We start from the raw sequence: 7,040 nt of genomic DNA, 5'->3' as shown, positions 1-7,040 counted from the left end.
AGAATCGCACACACACACACACACACACACACACACACACCCCTCTTCTTGCTGAAACCTGCGAGCAAGTTCTCTGAGAAGTCATTCGGCAAATAAACGATCTGGAAACGTCAGATGTCTCTTTCTCTCTCCGAAAGCATATTTCTTTTAACTATCAACTCATCTTTCATTGTGTGCCACCCCTAATGAGGTAAAGATTCGTCAGTGCAATAAATAAAGTATTTTCCGAAGAAGGTACAGCACAAAATGAACCTAAATCCCAAAGGAGAAGTCTGTGAACCGGCCACCCACAGGCAGACCTCCCCACCGACGCCTCCCAGAAAGGCAACACAGCTGATTTTAGTGATTGATTTGGGGAAATGCACCTTTGATTTGCCCTCAGTGAGCCCTGGACCGCTTTGCTCTCCCTGGTCTGGGCGCAGCTAGAGAGGGCGAACCCTGTGCCCTGGTTCACTTTGACATGATTAAAAAACGGGGCTCCCAGAGCACAGGATCTGGAGAAATAGAACCAGCCTTGAGCAAAGGTGAGGAAGGCCCCGTAAGTCATTGGCTACCTTGCTTCTCAAGCGTGTGGTCCCCTGGGCGTCACCTGGGAGCTTGCTGGAAATGCCGTTTCTGGGGCGCCCCGGGGGGCTCAGTCGGTTAAGCCTCCAACTCTTGGTTTCCAGTCAGGTCATGAGCTCACAGTTTTGTGAGTTCGAGCCCGTGTCGGGCTCTGTGCTGATGGTTCAGATCCTGCTTGGGATTCTGTCTCTCTCTCTCTGCCCCTCCCCCACTTGCGCTGTCTCTGTCTCTCTCAAAATAAACACACTTAGAAAAAGAAACCAGAGACCCAGGCCCCCTGCCAGGCTGCTGGACCAGAAGCTGCCGTTAGCACCGTCCCCAGGGGGTCTGCGTGCCACCAACGAGGAGCTGGGCCGTTTGCCCCGAAGTGTACACAATGCGATATACCATAAGGAGATGAGGAAGAATAAAGCAGAGAGGGACACGGTGACGGGGAGGGACACTGTCTTGTTAGAGAAACCCGCTACTGTCCCCCAGGTCACAGCTGGTCACCTGAACATCTCCCTAAGTCTTCCTCTTGCTTTGTTTATTGCGTGAAATCAGTGAACTCATATTCTTACTGCTGGAGGGAAAGCTGTCCTCACCCTTCAAGGTCTCATAGGAAGCCACGCGGCTTGTGTGAGGCGATCGTGGGGTGTCTTTGTGGGCAGCGCACCACGAGGTCCTGGCAACAGAAATGCAGGCTCGGACCCTGTCCTGCAGGAGCTCCGGGCAGGTGGGTCTCCTGGCAGGTGGGTCCCCTGGCAGGTGGGTCCTCTGGCAGGTGGCTCTCCAGGCAGGTGGGTCTCCAGGCAGGTGGGTGGGACCATGATAGGGAAGATGGGGGGGGGGGGGGGGGCGTGCCCACCTTGCCCAGCACAGCCCCTGTCACTGGGTCGTGAATGTCACCCCAAGCGTGTACTCTGACGCCACAGCCCAGCGCACAAGGCAGGAGCCTGGGCAGGACGAACCAATGAGGACTCTCGAGCAAAAACACTCACCGTTTCGTATGAGCCAGAGATCAAACGAGCCTCAGACAGGCGCCCCCAGACTGAGCCCCGGTGAACTGAGCATGGCAGGTACAGCCCGGGGTTACTCACAGAGAAAACTACCCACTGTTCCCCGTTCAGACCAGACTGGGCCCCTCCTTGTAAATCCGACCCGGTCCTTGGCCCTGCTGGGTCCTAGGAACAGCAACGAAGGAAACCCCCAGAGTGTAATGGCTTATCATCCATTTCCGCAGTTGTTTTTATTGTGGTAATAAACCTACTGGAGCCCCGTCATAATATTCTGTGATCTTAACATACCCTGCGACTTGCCAACGTTCCGAACTCCGTGGCATCATGAAACGCATGTGTATTGCATCTGCAAAAGGCAATGAAATCCAATAGTGTCGTGTGATCTGTTTTACGCACTCTTAACAATCCAGATGCCAGGCAACCGTTTTCAAGTCCGTTTCGTTCAGCAGACGTGTTCTGGGCCACTGCTGTATAAAACGAACTTGAGCGGACTGAGTCTTAACGATGGCAGCGACTGCCAGGCAAAGGTTCAGTCCTTGGAGCTGCTGTGATAAGCACGTTCCTGCGTTATCTCACCGAATCCTCAAGGCAACTCAGATCTAGGATGAAGAAATCACATCACGTGCAGAGGCAGTCGTGAGGCTGGCTGGCTGTGAGGCTGGTGCCCGAATCCCGGCACCCGGACGCGTCAACTCGTGGGTCCTGACCACCGTGACCCCGAGGCACGTCAGAAAGGCCCTAAGCAGGTGGTTCTCGAAGTGGGGTCCCTAGACCGGCAGCACCTGCATCCCCTGGGAGCTTGTTACAAACGTACCCTCTGAGGTCCCGCCAACTCAGGCTCACTGAGTCAGAAACTCTGATATCGAGCCCAGTAACCTGTGTTTTAACAAGCCTGCCGGGTGATTCTGGTGCTCGGCCGCTGGAGTTTGAGAGCCACCGCTGTAGGGGGACTTGCTTTGTAAAGGAATCCTATCGCAAATCCCTTACAAAGATCAGCCCCTTGAACTTGGCCACCAGGTGTTCATGTCAGCTTTGCTCAAAGGCAAGACCCCCGTATGAGGGGAAGACGGTCCCGTGACTTTATAACTATCTAGGCACATACATAATTTGCCCGTCGGTAAAATCCGAACCACAGGGAAGCTGGAGGCACGGACGGTGTTTCACTGGATGGTCATTTTCTCCTCCTCCCCCAGAAGGGTTCCTGCAGCATGCGTCATTGGGGGTCCACACTGTGCCAGGCTGGGTACCAGGCCAAGGGCTGGGTAGGCAGTGAGCTCGAGGACTTCCAGTTGCCTCTCTGTCTCCAGGCTGACATGCGTGGACACATCACCCAGGCTCCTGTGTCCTCGGGGCCATGGGGAGCCTGGAGGGGCGGGGGCGCCCGGAAGGAGGCGGGGTTGGGGTATCTATTTCCACAGCTCACTCCCTTACGAGGTTTCTGTCAAGCTACCCTCACCTTCGTGCATTCACTCCTGCCGCGGCCTTGACTAATAAAGTCATCGGTACCAGAGTGGCTCAAGAAAGAGCCTTCTCCCATTATCAGGTTCCACACCAACCAGCTGTGTTCACCCCATCGCTGGCTGGGACAGGGAGTAGGTCACCCACGGCGAGCAGTAGCATCCCTACTGCTCACTTTAGCTGTGGCTGTCACCATAGCAACTAATAACACAGACTGCACCGTCAGTCACCTGGCATCTCATGGCCCTGGAGGCACACGCCCGGGGAGAGAGAGACGAAAAACCGTGGGCATACCAACAAGACCAAGCACGGGGACTCAGGGGTCCTCCTCCGCCGATCACCGGGCAGATGTGCCAAGGACGTGGGTCTGATTATAGGACTGGAGGGCGGCAAGGAGCTGAGAGCCAATCAAATGCTCAACCCCGTCAGATCGCTTCCAGGAGAAGGTGCTAGAAGGGAGTGAGAGGTGGAGACACGTCGTGGACACATTTGGGCAGAAGCGGATGAGAGGCTGAAGATTTGAAAGCGCAAATTCCCCTGTCGGTAGAGAAACATCCCTCTCTCTTCCCTTCCCTCCCTCCTCCCTTTCCCCTCTACTCCTCCACCCTGCTCTCCCCCAGGGAAGGAAGCCACCCTTTCTTTGCTACACAAGCCTTTCCACACCTGCTTCTGGGGAAGTTTCCTCTGATCTGCTGTCGGTTCTCAGGGCCCCCTCCCCCTCTCATCGCTCCGGCCCCAGAGAAGAGTTGAGGTCAACGGAGCCCGGGTCGGGGGACACAGACCTTTCCAGGAGGGGGCTGCCCACACAGGGGAAGACATCGGGTACCCCCAGCACGCCAGCAGGAACCCGGGAGCAAGCGGCAGACCAAATGGGGTGGAATTAGTCGAGATTCGCTTAAATGTTCGACATAAGCGCCCTCGCCTGGGATCTCCGCGTTGCCTCAAGCCCCGAAGGCGTAGTCAATGAGTTACCAGCTTGACTACCTGACGCCTGAACAAGGATGGTGTGGAATTAATGAGGGCAGACTGTTTGAGGTCCTGGGCTGCTGTCCAGGACGGCGGTCGAAGGCTCAGGGACGCAGAAGTGGGGAAACGGATTTGTTCTCTGCAAGTGACTCAGCCACTGCCTCGTCATAGCCTCCCGCCTTTGGGGGCCCCCGAGGACAAGAAGATTGCATGGGAGTCCTTGCCGAGCCCCGGGCTGTCCTCTGCAGCCTGGAGGGGGTGCTGGGGGCACAGCCCCTGCACTGAACTCCGATGTCAGCAGGGATAATGGGATCCCAGAGTGGGAGTAGCATCCGGCCACCAGGGGTCAGGCGGGCCTGGACGCCTCCAGAGGGCACGGTGTCTTGACCCACTGGCCTGTGTGGCTGGCTCCGTGTCCACGGGGTCCCTGGACACGAAGGAGATACCTTCACAGTGCTGCGTGACCTGTTTGGGTACGAGAAGCCGTGGTCTGCTAAGAAGGGACCTGACTGACGGCTTTTTCCCAGCCAGTTTTCTACACCCAGTTCACACCTCTCTAGGGAGGCCCTCCCTTTACCAAGTGCTCCCTTGAACCACCCGTTTGGAGAGGGTCATCCGTTTCCTGCTGGGATCCCCCTCTCAGAGGACAGTATCCGGTGGGGCTGTGGTCACTACCGGGGCCATTGTAAAAATAACCACATCAGGAAGCTCTCCTTACCAGAAGATAAGGGCGCTGAGAAAAAGTCACCCGAGGACAGTCTAGGTGAAACAGCGAAATCCACGTTTCACTATTTGTGAAAGCTCGGGCTCGATCGGACTTCAGTTTGATAAACTAAAAACAATGAACACAGGTCACCTTTACCTCGTATTCGCCAAGACGGAAATCGTGCAGTCATAGCTGGGCGCCACCAAGGCTTAATACTGACCTGACCGGAGTTGCAGCCTTCCCCCGCGGCGGGACTGGGAACCGTGGGCCTGAGCTTTCCTGATCGGCACGAGCGGGTGGCCTGCCTGATGAGACCCCCTGCCTTCCCAGGGGAAAGTGACCTTGCCTCAGACAATGGTTTGCCTTCTGCTAATAACTTCCCGGTCCCGCCCATTTCTGCCCCCGAAAGCCTTCCGTTCTGTACAACTGCTCAGAGCTCCCGTCCATTTGGCAGGTGGGATGCTGCCCCATTCACGAAGCCGCCAGTAAAGCCAATTAGATCTGTACATTTTCGGTTAAGCGTCCGACTCTTGATCTTGGCTCAGGTCATGATCTCACGGTTCACAAGATCGTTCCCCGCAGCAGGCTCTGCACTGAGTGTGGAGCGTGCTTAAGATTCTCTCTCTCTCCCCCTCCCTCTGCCCCTCTCCCCTGCTTGTACATTCTCTTTCTAAAATAAAATAAATTTTAAATAAATAAAGTTACTTCGTTGAGTTTTTGTTCTTTAAAATCCTAAAACCCTTATAATTTCTTAGGTGATGAGAGATATTCGGTGTTTGACCCTGAGTCCTGAAACTGAGCTCCTAAGTCCCTTGGAATTTCCGGGGTGTCAGGAGCATCTCTTATTCGAACGAGGTGGCTCAGGATGGCTCCCAGGTGGGGGCTGGTCACCAGGAAGACCTTACCTGCTGCCCAAACTGAGACCAGACCAAGTCAGCAGGGAAGAACAGGGGTGCATCTGACAGGAGAGCCCTGGGAGGCTGGGTCCCCAGTGAAAGAGAAGAGCTGGCCTGGCCAGGGCCCAGGCCATCCCTCTGGACTGTCAGGGAGAACGGGCAGGTGCAGGAACTTCTCTGAGATGGGGCCCCAAGAGCATCACCCAGGAAGGCAAACATGCGGGGAGCAGCCCCCAGGACGGCTCCAGCGGAGACAAAGCCGTAAGGCTGGCGGAGGCCAGGGGACAGGAACCGTTTCCATCTTGAGGTCAAGAAGAATGTCGCCATTGTTCCACTTGTGATAAAGACATTTGGTGAACGGTTCTGTGCTCGGCCCAGCGTCACACACGGCAGGCTCCATACCTGGCGAGCACCTTCGGGACCCAGCCTTCCCAAGGACGATAGCTACGCGCTCTGCGGAGGTTACAAAACAAGGCCCCGGTGCCAGTGGACAGTGAACGAAAAGCAGCCAGCTTCTAGGAGAGCCAACAGCGGCAGGAAAAGCTGGTAAGGGTGACTTCCGTTCGTGTGGCTTCAGCCCGTACCCGCTGCAACCACGCAGAGCGACCTCGGCCCCTGTCCAGTCTGAAGAGCCAGAGGGCTGGGCTCAGGCAGCCACAGCCTTGGAAAGTGAGCGGAGAATCCAGGAGCCGGGGGTACATCTGCCCAGTTAGACTCGCCTGGCTTCAAAGTCCTGCACATCAAGGACTCTGACAAGAAGACAAAGAGGCAGGGGCCCCTGGTGGCTCAGTCGGCTAAGCATCTGACTCTTGATCTCGGCTCAGGTTATGATCCCACAGTTTGAGAGTTCAAGCCCTGAGCCCTGAATCGGGCTCTGTGTTGGTGACACAGAACCCGCTTGGGATTCTGTCTCCCCTTCTCTCTGCCCCCTCACCCACTTGTGCACTCTCTCTCTCTCTCAAAATTAATAAACTTTAAAACAATTAAAAGTTTTGTTCATTTTGTGTCGAAAGTCCATCACCATCTGGAAGCAGATGATGTGTCACCGGAAGGTCAACAGTAGCCTAACGCTAGGTCACAACGTCTCCGACACTCACCTCACCTCATCACGCGGCATTTTATTATCTCCCATCATCACAGGAGGGGGGAGTGGAGAGAGAGAGAGAGAGAGAGAGAGAGAGAGAGAGACCACGTTCATATAACGTTCATTAGAGAATATTATCATTGTTCTATGTTGTTATTACTTATTGTTGCTAATCTCTTACGGTGCTGATTTATAAGTTAAACTCTATTATGTGTATGCGTGTATGTATAGGGAGAACATAGTCTATGTGGAGTTAGGTACTACCCATGTTTCAGGCATGTGCGGGGGTCTGGGAACACATCGTCCTCAGATAAGCGTGACTACGGAACCACATGTATATACTTATACACACACACACACACACACAC

This window comes from Panthera pardus, unplaced genomic scaffold (assembly GCF_024362965.1).
Source record: "Panthera pardus isolate Hobbes unplaced genomic scaffold, ASM2436296v1 HiC_scaffold_16, whole genome shotgun sequence".
Classification (NCBI taxonomy): domain Eukaryota; kingdom Metazoa; phylum Chordata; class Mammalia; order Carnivora; family Felidae; genus Panthera; species Panthera pardus.
Note: the sequence above shows the minus strand (reverse complement) of the source record.